Source organism: Lutra lutra, chromosome 16, assembly GCF_902655055.1.
Source record: "Lutra lutra chromosome 16, mLutLut1.2, whole genome shotgun sequence".
NCBI classification, from domain to species: Eukaryota; Metazoa; Chordata; class Mammalia; order Carnivora; family Mustelidae; genus Lutra; species Lutra lutra.
The window spans coordinates 48286096-48306299 of NC_062293.1; the positions used below are offsets into that span (position 1 = coordinate 48286096).

General features: G+C 56.5%; 2 protein-coding genes across 7 annotated transcripts in view; both read right to left on the reverse strand.

Annotated features, from left to right (window-relative positions):
• LOC125086968 (ATP-sensitive inward rectifier potassium channel 12-like) overlaps positions 1 to 18912 on the reverse strand; it is an 874374-nt gene extending 855462 nt beyond the window's left edge. For all 3 annotated transcript variants that reach the window (XM_047706714.1, XM_047706715.1, XM_047706716.1), the window contains exon 1: positions 18798 to 18912. The gene's annotated coding sequence lies outside the window, so the exon portion shown is untranslated. The remainder of the gene's footprint in view (positions 1 to 18797) is intronic.
• Positions 1 to 18931, reverse strand: part of KCNJ12 (potassium inwardly rectifying channel subfamily J member 12) — a 43577-nt gene extending 24646 nt beyond the window's left edge. For 3 of the 4 annotated variants that reach the window (XM_047706710.1, XM_047706711.1, XM_047706709.1), the window contains exon 1: positions 18798 to 18931. The gene's annotated coding sequence lies outside the window, so the exon portion shown is untranslated. The remainder of the gene's footprint in view (positions 1 to 18797) is intronic. The other variant, XM_047706712.1, reaches the window with a different exon arrangement.
• Between the last annotated feature and the right edge of the window lie 1273 nt (positions 18932 to 20204).

Sequence of the window (20204 nt, forward strand, 5' to 3'; positions counted from 1 at the left end):
ACCTGAGTATCTTATGACATAGGTACTACTATTTTACAGAGGAGAAACTGAGGCTTGGGGCGATGGGCTGAGAACCCTGGAGACTCTGTGAGCCACAGCCCAGATCCAGATTTCTGTGGCCTTCTGAGGGCTGCTCTGTCAGCCAGAGCCCGACCCCGGGACTGGGGCTCACCAGAGCACCTGGGGGCCCAGAAATTCCCTTTAACCTCCCTGAGCCTCACGTCCTCATCTGTAAATGGGGATGACCAAGGGAAGGCATCTTCCAGGATTATTGTGTGAGAGCGATGTGTGAGCACCCACAAAGCTCTGAGGCAGCAGAAGTTTCCAGTAAACCCCCTTTCCAGAGACCCAGGAGCCTGCACTTTCCCTCCACCTGGGGTGAAGGGTGGGCGACAGGTGAGCCAGAGAACCTGGGTGTTGGGGCGATGCAGGCACCATAGTACAGGGAGCAGTGGCAGAGGGATAGTGGAGGTAATAAGAGACACGTGACTTAAAACCTCATCCCTGGCCTGGGAGTGGTCTCTGCCCCTCCCCAGAGAGTGGAGGGCTGGGCTAGAGGGGCAGGAGTTACTGAGGGTCAGAGCCTGGGCAAGTGGGGGCCCAGCCCAGCCCAGGTATGCTACCCACACCTGCCCACACTGCCCCCGATGCCGTCAGGTCATGCCCTCCTCACTGGTCACAGCGCACATCTCTTCCACCTACTTACAAAACTCAGCCATGCGCCGCCCCCTCTCCAATGCCCACATGTACCTTCAGGCTTTCCACCCGTCTCTATAGTCCTTGTCTGTCTATCCTGCCCCCAAACCAGCCCCATCACCTTGGGCCACAACCCATCAATACCGTCTGCCATTTGGACAGTCTGACCCTGTCTCTACGCCTGGTCCCAGGTCCCAGAGTCTGAACTCACTGGTCTGGGCTCCGCCTCCTGAAGTCACTGGGTTGTGGGGAGGGAAAGCAGAGAGGAGGGGAGGGGTCCACAAAACCCCCGCTCCCAACAGTACCAGCATCCCCAGGCCAAGGGGAAGCAGGTGGCTGGGACCCCCTCCAAATCCAGCCTCTAGGCACAGCCCTAGTGGGGGGCTCCTGCCGGATCCTCAGTGCTGACAGGCTGATTAGGGGGTGGGCGATCAGCTGGGCCTCTGCCTCCTGCCTCAGCAGCTGCAGCCGGGGGGGGGGGAAGCCGACAGAGGGGGGCTCGTGTTGGGAGGTGGCCTCTATCTCCTGCCTGCCTTTCCATGCCCACTCCCCTTCCCTGGGGAGCCCTGTCTGCCGGACGGGGCCGTGCTGAGCACACACATGTCCATGACCCCCATGCGACATGAGCGGAGTCCCAGGCGGGTGCCAGGCCTGTGGGAACTCTTAGACACAAGACCCTGCTAGGACCTCTAATGGGTAGCTTTTTATCCCCATTTTACACACAGGGAAACTGAGGTTCAGAAAAGCTCTGCAGCATGCCTGGAGCGCTTCCTGCAGAAGTTGCTGCGGCTCAGGAAAAGGGGATGGGAAGCGGCTTCGAGATGCCCTGGCACCCGCCACATGCCTGGCACTCCCCACAGATTGCCCTGGTTCACCATAAGGACAGTCCGAGGAGGCGGAGACTGGGATGTGGGCACCTGCCGCTCAGTGAGGAGCCCAGAGTGCAGGCTGAGCCCTGAAGCAGTTGTGCCAGAAGGCGGAGTCCTGGCTGGTCCTCCCACCTGCCGGCCACCACCAGCCCCGCTAGGAGGAATGGGGGGGGGTGGGCACCGGGCACCTGCAGCCTGGGGAGAGGCCAGGGAGGGGGAAGAGGGTCATCAGAAGGCAGCAGTGCAGTTCTGGCCATGGAGGGTTGAAGGGGCCCACGGACATGCAAGGGAGATGCACCCGGGCAGGCAGGAGGCTGAGACTGGAAGGGGAAAGCAGGCCTGGACTAGAGACAAAACCTGGAGCTGGCTGAGGGGATGGCTGAAGCCATGTGTGGGAGGAGAGGGCACCCCAGCAAGCACACTTCGAGGCACTGGGGCGGCTGTGGAGCCACACAGGCCTTCCTGCAGGGAGCGAGGGCTGCGGACCCAGATGGTGCTGACGGTGAGCGGGACGAAAGCTGGAGGTGACCGTGGGGGACACAGGTGACCTGGACCTGAGCAGTTTTCACTGCTGTCATAGGTATAAAGATCAGGGACGAAGCCCAAGAGGCAAAACTGGAAAGCGACTGGGGACATACCCTGTGAGGAGTTGTGTGCTTGCAGAGAGCAGAGAAATGAGCAGGAGCTTGGGACGGGGGGCAGAGATGATGTTTCCAATGTGGGAAGATAATATAACCTCAGAAGCTTAAACACAGGGTCGTCATCTGACCCAGCCCTTCCTCCCCTATGTGTACACACAAGGGGACTGAAATCAGCGCTCGCACAAAACACCTGTTTACAGCAGCGCGACTCACGACAGCCACAGGCAGAAACAGCCCGAACGCTCATCAGTCGCTAAAGGACACAAGGACTGTGGACGTTCATCAGTGGCACAGCACTCAGCCATAAAATGAACCAGGTACCGACCCCACAATGACATGGCTGAACCTCAGAAACATTTTGCTAAGTGGAAGAAGCCTGACACAAAGACTTGAGTGATCCCGTGTTTACGAAAATCCAGAGTCTGTAAACAGAGAGTCAGAAAGTAGACACGAGGCCTCCAGGGCCCGTGGGGTGGAGAGTGGGGCTCACAGAGTGCAGAATGACTCCTCAACAGGCATAGGGATTCCTCTCGCGATGGAAAAGTTTTGGAACAAGATGAGGGCCTAGTTGTGCAACACTGAGAACGTTCTAGATGCCACTGAACGGTTCACTTTAAACAGTTCATTTTCTGGGGCACCTGGGTGGCTCAGTGGGTTAAAGCCTCTGCCTTCAGCTCAGGTCATGATCCCAGGGTCCTGGGATTGAGCCCCACATTGGGCTCTCTGCTCAGCAGGGGGCCTGCTTCCTCCTCTCTCTCTCTCTGCCTGCCTCTCTGCCTACTTGTGATCTCTGTCAAATAAATAAATAAAATCTTTAAAAAAAAAAAAAAGTTCATTTTCCGTCATGTGAATGTTCCCTCCAAAAAAAAAATGTTTCTTTGAGAAGTCACATGAAAGAGATTTGAACCCAACTCTAGCCAGACAGATGTACATCCAGGTGCCTGCACTCACAGCCACAGACGGGGAGCAGGACAGAAAGAAACATCACCACCACCCTGAATGGCCCCCAGGCCCCTCCTCACTCTCCATCCAGGTCCTTGAACCCAGTAAGCACCAGGGGCCTTTGGCCTCTCTTGGCGCCCCCTTCCCTCAGATCTCCTCCTGGCTCCTCCTGCCTCCGGGAAGCTCTCTGGTCACACGTCCCCTTCCCTCTCGTATGTTCCACGGTCCATGCTCAGCTGCCCATTGACACTGGAGGGCAGGGATTCGGCATCCCAGACTGTTTTCCAAGACTGTTTTTTAGAGAAGGTTTAGGTTTGGGACAAAATTGAGGGGGAGGTACAGAGATTTCCCGTCCACCCCCTGTACCCACCCATGCACGGCCTCCCCATTATCAACATCACTCTCCAGAGTGAGACATTTGTTGCAACAGACAAACTTACACTTGCAGCACAATCCTCCAAAGCACACGGCCTCTCTTTGGCCTCTCTTGCTGCTGTGCTGTTTACGGGTTGGAACAGATGTGTCGTGACTGTGTCCAGCATTGTGGTAGCATACGGAACTACTTCACTGGCCCGGAAATCCCTTGTGCCCTGTCTATTCCTCTCCCCTTCTCTACCCCGGAGAAGGCAACCACTTGCCTCTTCCAGAATGTTCTATGGTTGGGACCATACAGCACGTGACTTTTTCCAACTGGCTTCTTCCATTCAGTCGCTGGCACTTAAAGATTCTCTATGTCTTTCCATGGCTTAAGAGCTCATTTCTTTTTATTGCTGAATAATGTCCCATTGTCCGGATGGGCCAGAGTTTAATTATCTATTCACCTACTGAAGCACATCTCAGTTGCTTCCACGTTTTGGCAATCACGAATACAGCAGCCATTGATATCCACACATAGGTTTCTGTGTGGATGTAAGCCTTCCACTTTGGTGGGTAAAGACCAAGAAGTATGGTAACATGTCTTGTTTTTAAGAAACCAGCAAACTCTTCCAAAGAGGCTGTGCCATTTTGCATTTGCCCCAGAAATGAACAATCCTGTTTCTCCTCCTCCTCGCCTGCCTCTGCTGTGGTCAGTGCCCTGGATCGGGGCCAGGCTCACCGGCATGTGGTGGCATCTCGTCGTCGTAGTTTGCATTTCCCTGATGACATATGACGTGTGGTGGCTTCTCCTATGTCTACTCACCCTCCATATGGCTTCTTTACTGAAGTGTCCGTTCAGGTCTCTGGCCCATTTTTTAGTTAGGTTATTTGTTTCCTATTGTTGAGTTCTAAGACTTCTTTGTCTATTTTGGATAAGAGCCCTTTATCAAATGTGTCTTTTGCAAATATATTTTCCCAATCCATGGCTTGTCTTCTAATTCTCTTGAGCATCTTTCCCAGAGCATAAGTTTTACTTGGAATCAACTCCAGCTTGTCAATCATTTCTTTCATGGATCACGTCATGGACAGTATATCCTAAAAGGCATCACCAGACCCAGGGTTATGTAGGTTTTCTCTTCTGTTACCTGTTTAATAGTTTTGCATTTGCATTTAGATCTTTGGTCCAATTTGAGTTAATTTTTGTGAAGGCTGTAACGTCTGTGTCTAGATTCATATTTTTTTGCTGCTTCTGGATGCCCAGTTGTCTCACCACCACTTATTTAAAAGACCATCTTTGCTCCATTGTGTTGCCTTTGCTCCTTAGTCAGAGATAGGTTTACAATACTGATGGGGGGTCTGTGTCTGGGTTCCCTATTCTGTTCCACTGACCCATTTGTCTACTCCTGAGTCAATACCACAGTCTCGATACTGTAGCTTTACAGCAAGTCCTGAAGTCACGCAGTGTCAGCCCTCCAACTGTTCTTCGATATTATGTTGCCCCATCCGGGTCTTTTACCTCTCCCAATAACTTTAATGCATTTGTTGATATCTATAAATTAACTGGGTATTCTGATTGGGATGTCACTGATTCTACAGATCAGATGGGGGAGAACCAGGATCCTGACAATATTGAAACATGGACTATCTCTCCATTTATTTTGTTCTTCTTTGGTTTCCTTCACCAGAGTGTGGTAGTGTCCGTCTTAAAATCCTGTATATCTCTTGTTAGGCTTATACCTATGTACTCCATTCTGGGAGGGCTAAAATAAATGGTATGGGGTGCAGATGTTGTAGATTTTTATTTTTTTCTTCTTAGGTAGGCTCCACACCCAGCATGGAGTCCAGTGTGGGGCTTGAACTCACAACCTTGAGATCAAAACCTGAACTGAGATCAACTCAGACAGTTAAGCGACTGAGCCACCCAGGCACCCCAATGGTGTTGTTTTTAATCTCAAATTTCACTTGGTCATTGCTGGTATAGAAGAAAGCAATTGACTTTTGTATATTTACCTTGTATCCTACAACATTGTTAAAACTGCTTATTTGTTCTAGGTTTTTTTTCTATTCTTTCAGATTTTCCAAATAGATAATCATGTCATCTGTGAACAAACACGGTTTTATCTTTCTTCCCAATTTGTGTATCTTTTATTTCCTTTTCTCACTGAACTGCATTTGCAAGGACTTCCAGTACGATGCTAACAGGAGTGGTGACAGGGGACATCCTTGCTTTGTACCTGATCTTAGTGGGAAAACTTACAGTTTGTCATCGTGAAGTATGATGTTAGCTACAGTAGTAGCTAGTCTTTATCAAGTCAAGAAAGTTCCCCACTATTCCTAGTTCGCTGAGGGTTTTTCCCATGAACGGGTGTTGTCAGGGCTTTGTTTCATCCCCTGGAGTGTCCTGGTCCTTGGAGAAGGTTCCAGCCTATGGTGAGCGATTAATGACAGCCTTTGGAAGAAGCAGGTGCAGAGTGTAGGAAAGTGTCTAGCGGAGAGAGGGAGACTCACGACGGTAATGATGCTTTGTAGATGAGAGGGGTGGGGGGGCCCAGTGGACGAAGCAGGATCATGTTCCATCCACAGGAGAGAGAAGAGGGCTCACTGAGAGTCACGGGGCCAGGACATGAGTAGCCATGGCTGGGGACCGGGGAGCGGGTAGAAGTTCTCTTCTTTTTCTCAGTGAAAGAGGAGGCCATGCTGTCAGCTAAGGCTCTGGGACCTCGGAGTGGAAGGCAGGGTCCCAGAACTGAGGAGAACGGTTCTGGAACAAAGAGGGCAGGGATGGGTCTGGGCCCAGCAGCCCAAGCTCAGAAGCAGGATCTGGAGGGAGAGGGGCCCGTGAGGCTCATTGGCCACCCAAGCAACAGCGGGCTGTGCTGGACTCAGGGCTTCCTGTCCTTTCAGTCTTTCTCCCTGTGTGTCTAGGAGGGTTCACGTGTACCCAGGAGGCAGGTGGTACAAGACCTCTCTGCCCTCACCCCTGCCTAAGGCCCCAGGGATGGCTCCGAAGGCCTCTCTAAAGTCTCCACTGGCTGGAAACTCGCCATGGGCGACGCTGGTGCCACCGCAGTTTCCTGTGGGGCCGGGGGCTAGAGACCCTTCCCAGAGGGTGCCTGCTCCACGCTGCCACTCCCAGCATCCCCACCCTCTGTGGAAACGTCTACTCAGGCCACATGGATGAATTTCACTTTAAATTCACAGTTAAATGAACGAATGAGTGATCCACAACCCCCTTCACCCGCACCAGGGGCAGAGCCACTGCCGTCACAGCCTGGGGCAGCGAACAACGTTCATGGAGGTCTGCAGACAGCCTGAGGCATCCACTGTCCACATCTACGGATGCGCAAAATGCAGCAATGGGCAGGAGGCAGGGGCTCCAGGGCTATGGGGCTGGCAAACAGATGTAAGTCCCTTCTCTACCTAAAATAGGGGAGGAAGCCCCACCCTGAGACCTAAATCTTTCCTCTGCATTAGCCTCCCAACATGCAGTAGGTGCTCAAGCAATGATTTTTTTCTTTTTTAAACAAACTCAAGGTGGCTTGGTTTCCAAAAGAATAGGAAAAATATTAAAAAGAGGATACCTGATCCAGGCAAGGTTTTTTTTTGTTTTTGTTTTGTTTTGTTTTGTTTCTTTTCAGCGTAACAGTATTCTTTGTTTTTGCACCACACCCAGTGCTCCATGCAATCCGTGCCCTCTACAATACCCACCACCTGGTTCCCCCAACCTCCCACCCCCCGCCCCTTCAAAACCCTCAGATTGTTTTTCAGAGTCCATAGTCTCTCATGGTTCACCTCCCCTTCCAATTTCCCCCAACTCCCTTCTCCTCTCTAACTCCCCTTGTCCTCCATGCTATTTGTTATGCTCCACAAATAAGTGAAACCATATGATAATTGACTCTCTCTGCTTGACTTACTTCACTCAGCATAATCTCTTCCAGTCCCGTCCACGTTGCTACAAAAGTTGGGTATTCATCCTTTCCGATGGAGGCATAATACTCCATAGCGTATATGGACCACATCTTCCTTATCCATTTGTCCGCTGAAGGGCATCTTGGTTCTTTCCACAGTTTGGCGACCATGGCCATTGCTGCTATGAACATTGGGGTACAGATGGCCCTCCTTTTCACTACATCTGTATCTTTGGGGTAAATACCCAGTAGTGCAATTGCAATCAAGCAATGATTTTTCTATTCTACTCTTGTGGGGGCAAACAACAAGGGACCAGCCCTATGTCCTGTGGCTGAGGTCACAGGGGATGGAGAACAGCAGGTCATTCAGTGTGGGTGTGGGCTCTGCCAGTCTCTCTCCCTCTTGGGGCCTCGATTTCTCCACCTGCAAAATGGGCAGAACTCTGGGAACCCTCCATCATCTAGAACTCTGAAATAGTTCTAATACTTGGCACACACAATCACAGTTTAAACGGGGTAGACTTAGCCCCATTTCTCAGAATAAGGGACTGAGGCTCAGAGAGGTGAAGCTGCTTGCCTCGAGACCACAGCTAGCAGAGGGGGCCAGCCCCATTTGAATCCAGGCCAACCTGGCTCATGCCCAACAGAGCATTTCCCAGATCCTTCGCCCAGGGCACCTCTGCCCCTCAGGGGAGAACCCAGGAGGGCCTGCGGGATCCCTAGAAGACTTCATGGCTTTGAAGAGAAACTGAGGCGCACTCATAGGACTTCTTAGTCATAGGGTTCAAATGCTGTTTGACCCTTTACGTCCCTCAGTGGCTCATCTCTCAAGCCTTGCTCCCCCAGCCTGGCCAGGACATTTTGAGAATTAAGTGAGATAATGTTCGGGAAAGCACTGAGCACAGCGCCTGGCACCAGAAGACACTGGGTAAACAGTCATTTTCATTATGATTTTTGGGTGCCAAGTCTCACCGAAACGTCACGCCACTTCCTGAGAAATAAAGGCTCTGGGTGACACCACGGGCTGCTGCTTTCACCAGCAGGCCTGGCACTTTCCTGAAGCCCCCCAAATTCCTGACGGCCACAAGAAGCCAAGGGAGGGGGCGGAGGACACCCAGGCTCTGCAGGCCATGTGGCATCGGGCCAGGCACTGCAGCAGTTCCTCAGGGCCCGGGCCATCTCCACAGGGACGCCACTTGGTGGCCTGGGGTGGGGATGGGGGGGGCAGGGTGGTATGAAGGAAATGCAGCCCCCTCCCTCCTGCCACCTCCAGCTCTCAGGGGGTGGGGACGCAGACTGGGTTGTCAGAGCCAGGAGGGGCTGCCACCCGGCCTCTCTGAGCCTCAATTCTGGCCTCTGTGAAATGAGGCAGCCGCCTCCTGTCCCTGGGGTTTGCCCCAAAGAGCCGCAGGGACGAGAATGGGTTCCTGGCACAGCGGGGGCACACCACGTGACTCCCAGGGACTCAACCTGGGGGAATGAGGAAGGGCACGAATGTAACCTCTTTGCAGGAGACGACAGCGCCCAGAAAAACTACAGGAAGGTGTGTTGACACGAAAAGCTTCTCACCTGGCTCTAGAACAAGCCAAAGACAAATGAAGCCACTGAGGGAGAAGCACCGCTCTTCACGGCCGGAACCGGCAGGGTCTGGGTGGCAGGCGACACTGGTGGCCGTGGGCGCGGGGGGTGGGGGGGTTGCACACTTAACTCCGCTGACACCTGGGGGCCCAGGGATGACTAGCTGGAGGGCCCAGCAGTGACAGCTCTCTAAGTCACAAAGGCACAGGCCCTCAGACCCCACAGGGCCATTTCTGGAACTTTTGGACAACCCCGGGCATGAGGACCTAAGTACCTCGGTTTCGCTCTGGCAGTTACAGCCCTGGCATTGGGCAGAGACCGACACACATCAGAAAGAGGCAGGAGAACTAAATGGAAAGTCACCTCACGTGGGAAATGCCAGTTGGATTCATAACCATTTCACTGATCGATGTAGTAACAAAAGGTGTCATCTACTGTACCCGCCCCATCCCAGCGCTGCATGTTTCCTCTCACTGCTCCCAATGGCCTCAGGGGAGGAAGGACCATTAATATCCCCACTTTGCAGGTGAGCAAACTGAGACGCAATCAAATAAAATCTGCCCAAGGACACACAGCTGTTGAGTGGCAGAGACCAAGCATGTAACTCCAGTGCTCTAGGACTCCAAAATACACGGCTAAAATAGATTATTTTTCTGAAAAAGGAAAAAATCAATATACAGGACAATGTATCTTGGTTGACGACATAGACGATGTGTAGCAGGTTGAATGACAGCCCCCCACAAAGATATGTCCACCCAGAACCTGTGAATGTGACCTTCTTCAGACAATTTTTGCAAATACAATTAAATTAAGGATCTGGAAATGAGACCATTCTAGATTAGGATGGGTTCTAAATCCAATGACAAGTGTCTTTAGAAGAGAAGACATGACAAGACCAGACCCAGACATGGATTGGAGGGATATATATATATATATATGGCAAAAAAACACCGAGGCTTGCTGGCAGCTACAGAAGCCGGGAGAGGCCTGGAAGAATTCTCCCTCAGAGCCTCGGGTAGGAAGCAACTCGGCCGACATCCTGATTTCAGACTTCCTGCCTCCAGAGTTGGGATATAATAAATCTGTGTCATTTTAAGCCACTCTGCTTGGAGTAATTTGCTACAGCAGCCACAGGATACCAACACAGGGTGCAATTTGCTCCCGCTGTCCCAGTGTCTATCTTCTTCTCTGGACCTGGCTGATTGTCCCCCACCGGACTGCTACCTTTGCATTCCTTCCACAAGCCAGACACAACCTCAAGTGTATGGATTAATTCAACCCAGTTCCCCTAGTGTTCCCATTTCACAGATGAGGAAACTGAGACCACTGGCTCGGGTCACAGTTCCAGAGGACTCGAGCCACAGCCTGTCCTGCAACCACCAAGAAGGTCGCCGGGTCAGGACGGGGCCCAAAGCCTGGTCACCCGGCCCTGGAGCTTCAGGCCTAAAGCATCTGCTGCAGGATAAGGGCCAGGCCCCATGGGTGCCCGTGAGGCGGGGGCTGGCAGGGTCAGCAGGGGAAAGGAAGAGGGTGGCCAGGGTCTCCTCACTACGCAGCCCCCAGGGAGAGGCAGGACCACACTGCAGCTTCCCCGCAGACTGCTGGGGGCACCCCCTCCAATGGTCCTGAAGGCTCCTGGGGCCCAGTAGGTGGCCTGGCCACCCCAGCCAGGCAGGTGCTGCCGACAGCTTGAAGCTCAGCAGGCCAAGAAAATGGGCATGGCTGCGCCTCCGGCCCGAATGGCAGCAGGTCGGGGAGCAGAGAGAGGGAGGAAGCTGCCCTGCCTGCCTTGACCACAGAACCAAAGCCAAGAGGGGATGAGAAAGTGGATGCCCAGATGTGGGCACAGTATTCATGCCCATTCTGTAAATGGGGAAATTGAGGCTTGGGATAGAAGAGCAGCAGTGGGGACTCATACCTCTCTCAGACTTAGGCTAGCAGGTCCTCCCCACCAGGGGCCCTCAGTGGAACAAGCCTGGCGCTGTCCTTCAGATGCGGTTCAAACCAGGTTAGGGGAATGACAGGGCTGGCCAAGCAGGTGGTGGACACCTGAGACATAACAGCGCAGGGATGAATCAGGGGTGCCCAATTTCCCGAACAGAGACCCTTCCTCCCATACACACCCCCTACTATGCAGACTGAAGCCAGTACCTTCCTTCCCCACACTGTTCAGACTGTGTAGAGTGACAGCTGGGTCGGCACAGTGGTCCCTAGGACCCCCAGCGGGGGGGACCTAGCCTGAATCCGGGAGCTTCCCTGTAGCCCAGTGACTTCCCAGCGGGGGGCTGAGCAGGGGGCTGTGCCGGTGGGGAGCTCGGAAAGTGCAGATTCCCAGACTCTACCCCAGACCCTCCGCATCAGAAATTCTGGCTGGAGCCAAGGAGATCTGGATTCCCCCAATGCTCCCAGAGAGTTCTGAGGAAGGAGGTACCCCATCGAGGATTCGGCACCTCTCCCAGGGCTAAGATGCACCAATTCTGCAATTCTAGGTTCTGTGTCTCAAAGAGGCTACAACTTCACAACTCAAAGAAACTGTGACCTGTGCTCTTGGGGGGCTCTGCGCATTCAAAGACTCCGCGGCTAAGACTCTATGATCTGGAGACTCTGTGACTCAGCCCTCAACCCAAGGCCCATCAAAGGAGAGAGGACGAAATCCCTGGGTCTGGAGCACTGGGGCAGCAGCAGGGACAGCAGGTATGGAATGATCCCATGGGGAAAAAAAACCAGAAAGCAAGAAAGGAAGAAAGGAGAAGGGGAACTATAGATGTCGGCATGTTTATATAACTACCTTCACATGTTTGCGTAAGCACTCAGACAGTCCAGAAAGTTCTCTAATAATGGTCACTTCAAGAACATAAAGCTTTGGGGTGGGGTGAGGTGGAGACAGGGTTCGAGAAGGAGAAATGTGCTTGCCACCCTTCCACTGGTTTCATACTTTACCACAAGCATTGAACACTCGGGTAATTAAAAAGTATAACGATTAATGAGAAAAGAGGACAAAGTCTACGCTGCCTTCTGTGTTCGTTCACTGGTTTCTTTTATCTGCTTCCATCCACCCGCACCTCAGCCGCCATCTGAGGCACGGGGCCCAGAGCCCCAGACTCACGCCCCGGCAAAGTACACAGAGCAGGAAGGACCCCCGAGCTCCCCCGCCCAGAGCCACCCCTCGCAGAAAGGGAGGGAACCAACGCCAGGGGTGGGTCCTGAGGGTGGACTGGATGGGGGATTCCCAGGCCCTGTCCACACCCCGCCTCCACAAGGCCATCGCCAAGGCCTCTGGGAAGTCGCACGCTGGAGCTCCCCACCTGCCCCCAGAGCCCCACACCCTCAGGAGCCCTGTGAGCACTTCCACCTCGGCCTTCCGGGGACCCCGACAGCTCTCAGAGCCTTGCCAAACTCTGGGCCCATGCAGGGATGGGGCCGGCTGCCCTCAGCCCTCTCCAGTGCTCGCCAGTCCCCCACAGGCCTGAGTGGAAGCCTGGCCTGGCCTTGGCCTGGAACCAGAAGCCCAGAGGCACAGGGTCGGGGGCAGGAGGGAGGCGGCTGCTACCACCCGGAACGCCAGCTGCTGGCGGTGATTTATTTTTGCTTTAAGTGCTGGAGAATTGCAGGGCTAGAGCCGCCAGCTCAGGGGGCTCAGGCTGCAGCTGGAAGGAGAGGGAGGTGGGCAGGAGGTGGGGGTTGCACAGCCCCTCCCAGACCTCTCTTGCCCTCAGCCTCTCAGCCTGTTTCTCCATCAGATGCGAGCACGCGTGCACACGCACGCACGCACACACACATACACACACACACACACACACACACACACACACACACACGGCTCAGTACCTCCCCATCTCAGACGCTCTCCTAAGTAAGTCTCCCAACAGCTGCAAGGAGGCTTTGGGGTAGAGAGAGTCTGGATCACCACCCCCAACCTTGCTCCTAACGAGCTGTAGCACCTCTGGCTGAGGACTGTCCCTCTCTGGGCCTCAGCCTGCCTGCCCCCAGGGGACATCCCTATTGCACCCTTTCCCTCAGTCACCCACTTGCAGGCTGGTGACAGTCACTCTGCTGCTCATTGGGACCCGATCCCTCTTCTGCCCCAGAGGGTGGGCGTCCGGGGGACAGTGCCACTGGGACAGCCCAGTGGGTGCCTGGCGGAGCTAAGCAGCGCTGGCAGAGGCCCAGCCCCTCGGAATCTGTCTGCTCACCCACAGAAGGGGTGTAAACCCGAGCTTGGCAGAGGCCTGGGACGATCCGGGGAAACGGGAGGGGCTGTGCTTTGCCAACTAGAACGCTTGTAGGTTCTTCTTACAACTGGGAAGCTGCTCAAGTTGATCATGGCAAATCTTGAAACACACACACACACAAATATTTTAAACCTAGATGTCGTGTTTAAAAACAGAGACGGGGCAAAGGAGGTAGGACACATCGACACAAGACACGAAGGGCCAGCGGGCATGTGAAAATGCTTAATTGGGCGAGAAATGGAGACACCGTCCCCTCGGCCGTCCCCAGCCCCCGCAGGAGGCCGACACATATCCTATGGAAGGAAGGCACAGAGAGGCACAAACGAGAAGAGAAGCGCTGGACCGCGTGTCCCCGACTCTCTGCACCTCAGTTTGCTGAACTCTGCAATGGGAATGGCTTCTGGCCCCCACAGAGTTGGGGTGGGAGCCCTCCTAAGCTGGAAGCAAGCCAGGGGCCTGGGACATGGCAAGGGTCAGAGCGCAAAGCGGGTAAGGTCAGACATAAAGAGCTCAATGCAGAGTCGGGGCCTGAAATACATGCCAACTGCCTCCCCCTTACGTAGACAGATGGCAGGCCAAGGGCTCAGAGAGAAGGTATGAAAGCTGGCTCTGCTCCCCACGAGCCCCACAATTCTGGGCCAGTGATGTCACCTCCCCGAGGCTGGGTCTTCTTATCTGCAGAGTGGGACAATAATTGCAGCTACCACTGCTGTGAGCACCCTCGGTGTATCAGGCACTGGGCATGGCTGAACCGACGCATTCACTCCACGCATGTCTGCTGAGCCTCTCTTGCTCACTGAATGCTGCTGGAGGCAATGGGGACACAGTTGTCACAAACTGAACCCAAAACTTTGCACTTCAAGGGCTTGCCTCCCAGTAGGGGAGACAGGCAATACGCAAGACAAGCAAGTGAAACATAATGTGGCAGGTGGCATTAAACTCTACAGAGGAAAAAAGCAGGAGAGGGAAGGTGGGTAAAAGGAGGCCATGGTGTTCTCCAGGAGAGGCCTCATGGAGGAGGTGGCATGTGGACAAGACCCGAAGGTGGTGAGGGAGGAGGCTGTGTGGAGATGTGGGGAAGAGTGTTTCCAACAGAGGGAGTGGCAAGTGCAAAGGCCCTGAGGCAGAAGCAGGCTCCGTGTGTTGGAGGTGCAGCAAGGAGAAAGGCAGGGTAACTTGAGGAGAGGAAGGTAGTGGTGGGAAGAGAGGGGAGTACTGAGGATCAGACAGTGCGGGGCCCTGCGGCCACAGCGAGGAGTGCGGCTTTCATTCTGAGCTGCGGTGGGGTGGGAAAGGACCACAGGAGGCTCCTGAGCCTGAGGTGGAGACCAAAGCCCCCAGATGGTGTCAAGTTCACAGCAGGTGTTCAGGCAGCCATAGCCACTCTGAAGGCTTGATTTTGTCGTTCTCCAGCTCCTCTGCAAGCCTGAGTCCTCAAAAGAGCTCCAGACCACCGGTGAGGGAACGAGGGGGAGCTGGTTGAAGATAATGGGTCCCTGGCAGGAGCCAGAGGGCTTCTCCCACGGACTCTAGGGCAGCATCAATGCCAGGCCAGGGTGGACTGGCTCCCCGGGATCACGGAGGAAGGGGCTCCCGCTCCTATTTGGCTGGGCAAATGGTACTCCATCTGGTGTTCCAGGGCTGAAGGCCAATGAGGGGGGCTGGCCCAGGGGTCCCCCAGGTCCCCTTGACCTCACGCTGCCTCCACAGCTGCCACTTCAGCAGCTGGGCAGGAAGACCTGAGCTGTGGCCCATCAGTGGGGGAGGGAGGAGGGGTACCCCGTAGGAGCAGGAGGCCTGTGTCTGGGGCCCTCTCATGCTGCAGCCCTCCCTGGGCCTCAGTGTCCCCACACGTCCAAGGAAAGGCTGCCCTGGAATGACAGATGCTGAAGGCTCTGGCACCACCAATGTCCACATTCTCCCCCTTCCTGGAGTTCCCCTTCCACACCCCAATTTCCGCTCAGATCCCCCTCCACCCTGAAGCTCCGTTTCTACTCTCCCCTCCCAGGTGTTCTCAGGAGCCTCCCCAGCTGAGGCTTTGATCCCACTTCACAGATGAGCAACTGCACGCTAAGAGAAGTGACTCAGCCACAGTCACACCACGGGCCTCACTCACCTTGGCTGTCTGCCCCGAAGCCTCCTCCCCAACAGTGAGTTTCTTGAGGGAAGGGGCCGGGTATCCCTCTCTTTGGATGGATTATAGATGATTTCCACCAATTTATTAAGCGCCTTCTGTATGCCACACTCCACAGTGGGGTCCCAGCTAAGGCTGCCCAGGGCTCCAGCCCTAGAGCCCACAGCCCACCATAGGCCCTGGCACCACAGCCACAGCGAGGAGAGAGTTCCCACAAAGGCCTCTGGGTCCAGAGAAAGCAGCCCAGACGCAGGCCCCCTGAGCACTGCCTGAGCACCTACTGCAAGCCCAAGCCTTCACTAGGCCCCAGGGAGGTGGCGGGAGACATCCCAGGGCACCAGGCAGGTGTCTGTGGAGGGAGGGAAGGCACAGCTCTGTCTCGGGGGGTGGGGCGGGGGGAGCGCCAGGGCTCAGGATCTGAGGGACGCAGGTTCCAGTCCCTCCCGGTGCCTCCCTGGGCCTCACATCTCCTGTCTGTACAATGGAGCTAAGGCCACCTCTGCACTGGCAGGCCATTAGGAAATTACATCAGGTGGCAGAGTGCTGGGCCCTGAGCCAGCGCCCAGTGAGGGCTCCAGACCCGCCTGCGGCCCCAGCTCCTCTGGAAAATCCGCCTGCCTCGGCCCAGCCCCCCCACCCCACCCCCAAGGCTCCTCTGAAGCCTCCAACCTCCCTGCCCTGCCCGCGGCCCAGTTTCCAGCCGGCTATCTTGCTTTCATCTTCAGCCTTTGCTGTCTTCCTCTCACGCAGCCAATTCCCCTGGCACAGCTGGCCTCGGGGACGGAGCTCACACCCACCACACCTTCGAGTGGCTGGCCTGGCCTCCACCTCTCTTGCCACCCCTGAGCTGCCTCCCTCCCGGCCTCGTCCAGCCTATGGCGGGGCTCTGGTTGCAGGCCCCAGGGGAGGGGCAGGTGTGCCTGTGTGTCACTCCCAGCGAAGCCCTGGCGGGCGCCCAGCCACACACACCAGGTGCACCCGTCAGCAGGCCGCTCCGGCCCCGAGCCAGGCCTGGGAGCAGCGAGACGAACAGTGGGCATCAGGTGGGTTCTGAGGGGGCCCCAGCAGCCTGCAGCCTGGGGCTGGGCAAGGGCCACAGAGGCTGCCAGGAGTGACGACGCAGTTGCTTCTGCCCCAGACATGCGCCAAGGCCTCTGGGTGCCATGCTTGGTGCTGCCAACTGTGGCCCGGGGCACCAGAGGGCTGGCCGGGCCTGAGGAGAGCACCCGCAGGCGGAGTCCGGCCCAGCACTGCAGAACTGCAGGGTACTGCTGTCGCCGCTACTGTTACTCCTCTCCTCACTGCTGTCCCCACTATTTCCCTGCCGCAGGACCACCAATGCTACGCTTTTCGGCCTCGGGCAGACACCATGGCCCTGGGATAACAGGCCTGACAGGGGCAGCCGCCTGGCTTGGGAAGAGCGAGATGGGAGGGTTCTGCTCAAACCCCTAACTAGCTGTGTGGCCTTGGGCAAGACCCTGTGCCTCTCTGGGCATATCTTTCTCCCAGCACAGCACAGCTCATGGAACATCCTTCCACCACGTGCCGATCCACACCACATCTCCCTCCTGAGCAATCTGGAAGCCCTAGGGCAGTCTGATGTGGCAGGTGGGCATGATAGCGAGGGGGTCCAGGGACAGGCCAATCAAGTCAAAGTAGTGCCAACCCCTAGAATTTACAGAGTACCCCCTCATTAGTGGTGCACCCGCAGAGAGCAAGGGTCTTTCCTCTTGTCTGGCTCACTGGAGCACCTGTGCTGGCCTCCGGCAGTGCTCACGCAAGTACCTCCCCTTTGCACCCCACTCTCCCTAATGAGTCTTGACCCCACTGAAGGGAGCCCTTCCAAGATCCCCTTCTCAGAGCTGCCAACCCATCCAGTCCCCCGACTGGATGAAAGGGACCATCAGACAGCTGAGGGCAGACTTCTCTGAGGATTCTCCTCGGGGTCCCAGTGCAAGGAGGGAAGTGATTTTCTCTGAACAGAGGACAGTGCATTCCACATAAGAAAGACCATAGGCCTCCAGTGGGCCTAGGGCTGGGACCTCCTCCCTGGCCATCTCCTGCCCTCTGGCAGCTGCCCAGGGAGGAGGCCTCATGAGGGACCACAAAGGAGCAACCTAGCACAAAGTGAGCCTGGGCTCCTGGGGAGGTAGCGGGATGGACTTTTCTTTGGCATCTAAGGGAGGAGTAAGGGGTAGGCCGGAGGCTAACGCCTTCTGGGTTCTACCTTCGAGGAGGCGGCTGCTGATTTCAGCGGCGGCGTGTGGGTGCCTCCCCGATCCTGGGAGACAGCCTGTGAACCTGGGTTCCAGGAGGTGGATATGGGGGGGCAGGAGGTCCCCAGCACTTTATCCCAGGGCTCCAGCCTGGGCACTGGGAGCAAAGGATAAAGTAGAAACGGTCACAGGCAGTGCAGCACTCCTAGATGGGTACACCCCCTAGGAAATGAGTAACATGGTGGTCCCAAGTCACAGCAACTCCAGGCTGTGAGGAGGCAAGAACCTCCCAGAACAGAAGACCACCTCCAAAGAAACACTTTCTGTGACCTCCCATTCCAAACACAGGTTTTAAAATATTCATATGACCAGGGCACACTTGCTCAGAACAGGCAGCACAGACAGGCGCTGGGGCCTCAACTCCCATGTGAAGCTTCACCACCCCCTCCCAGCAGCTCCCCGCCCCAGGGGTCGCTCCACTGAGCCCCCACTTTCCCTATCCCACTTCCCCATTGGGCACCCAGAGCAGAGGCTAGCGCATAAGAGGAACTCCTGCCCTGAAACCCTGGGGGCTTCTCAGCTGAAGGGTCATCCCCTCTGCGATCGAGGCTGACTTCTAAAAGCAAAAAGGTGCGGTTTGAGTTGCCGGCTCGCTGGCTAGCGGAAAACACCATTTCCAGAATATTTTTACTCCATTGGAGCACAGGAGGTGGGAAAGAGAAATGACTCCAAGGACCCGGAGATCTGGGGCCTGGGGGCATTTTCGGAGCCACTGGTAGACTGAGTCCCCCTCTACGCCCCCCCACCCCGTCCAATCCCGGGGTCTCGGGGAAGGTCACGCGTAGGACTGATGCCGCGCGCGAAAGTGCCTCCCCACGCTCCCTCCCGAGCCCCCATATGCTAGTCAGCCAGAGGGGTACCGAGGGTGCCTCAAAGTTTCCCGGAGCGCCCCCAGGACGAAGGTTAGCAAGGAGCAAAGTTCCCTGGTGGCAGTAGCCAGAGACATGGCAGGGGAAGAAAAGCTCGCAGTCAGCATTTCCTCCGATGGCTCACCAAGGGAGGAAAAAAAAAAAAAACAGAAAACGAGAGGAAGAAAAAAAACCCTCCCGCCCCACCTTCCCTGTTGCAGCACCACCTCGTGCTCGCTCCGGGGCTGGGGAGAGGCCTTCGGGGAGCTGGAGTCGGGCCCCCAGGGGGCCGGGCGCCGGGCGGCCGCGCACTTACCTCGGTCAGTGCCCCGGGCGCGGCGCGCTCAGCGTCCTCCGAGCTCCGGGCGGCCGTTCCTGGCCCCGGCCGCCACCGCGCTGGCTGCATCGCCGCCGCCGCCTCAGGGCAGCCCCCGGGGGCGCTCCATTCCGAGGGGTGCGTGGGTCTGGGGCGCCGATCTGCCCAGTTCAGCCACGGGTCGGGGGCGCGCGCCTGGACGGCGCCCCCGGCCGCGGGGCGCTCGCTCTGGCCGGCGCGGCTGGCGTCCGTCCCTCCGTCCGGCTATGAGCGCGGCCGGCCCACCCCCTCCCCCGCCGGCTGTTATCTGATCCCGGGCAGGGCCGGGCGCGCTCCCCTCTACGCCCCGGCGCCCCGCGCCTCCACGCCCGCTCCGGCCGCGCCAGCCCCTCGCCCCCGGCTACCGTTCCCAGGGAGGCGGTGGCAGCGGCAAGGCCCGGGGAAGGCGGGGAGAGAGGAATGGAGGGCGAGGAGGCGGCTGGAGGCAGAAGCTCGGCGCGCTCCCAGCTCCGCGCCCCGCTGCCACCAGAACCCAGCTCGGCAACTCCTCTAACTCTCCGCCGAGAGCACGCCCGCCCCGCGCCGCGCCGCCGCTGCCCCCGCCCACCCGGGCCCGAGCCTGGCCCAGAGCGCCCCCAGCCCCGGGCCGCCCCCCGCACACACACCGCCAGCCACTTGCGCAATGGGGCGCGCGCGCGCACACACAGACACACACACACACAGAGGCATGTCCTCCAGGGATACGCGCACACACAGGTGCATGGCCAGCGCACACACAGGCAAGGGAATCTTGCACACACGCGTGCACACAGCCGGGTACACACACTCGGGCGTCAGCATACAAGCAGGCAAGATGCACGCCCGGACAGGTATGACGGCTGCAGGTGCACAGGTGCACACACACTCATACGTGTGCGCACAGGGTGGTATTTGCACGTGTGCCTATGTGCACACAGATCCTGGCTTGTACATCATTCCCATGGCATCCTTTCTCTCTGCGCACCAGGCATGCACACTCGTATACATACATCCTTTCCCCCTCTTTAATAGCATCTCTCTCCTCCCCATCTTGTGCTCTGTTTGGCTTCTCCCATCTCCTGCTTTCTCCTCGGTGCTCCTCCCCCTACTCTCTCTCTCTCTCCCTGTCTCTCTCTCTCTTTCTCTCTGCTGACTTGATCCCCGTGTGACCCTCTTCTCTTGCCACCCCTGCAAGGCTCAGGCTTTCTTCCTAGCCTGTCCCCACTCGCCCTACCCTCCCAGCCTCCTGGGACCTATTGTCTGGGCCTCAGATCTCTCAACCTCCCGCCAGGCCCGGGCCTTTCATCCTGGCAGACAGACCTGCCCGGCTGGGCCTTGGCCCAGGAAGACCCCATTTTATCACCAGTCTGACCCTTTGCTCAGCCTTGG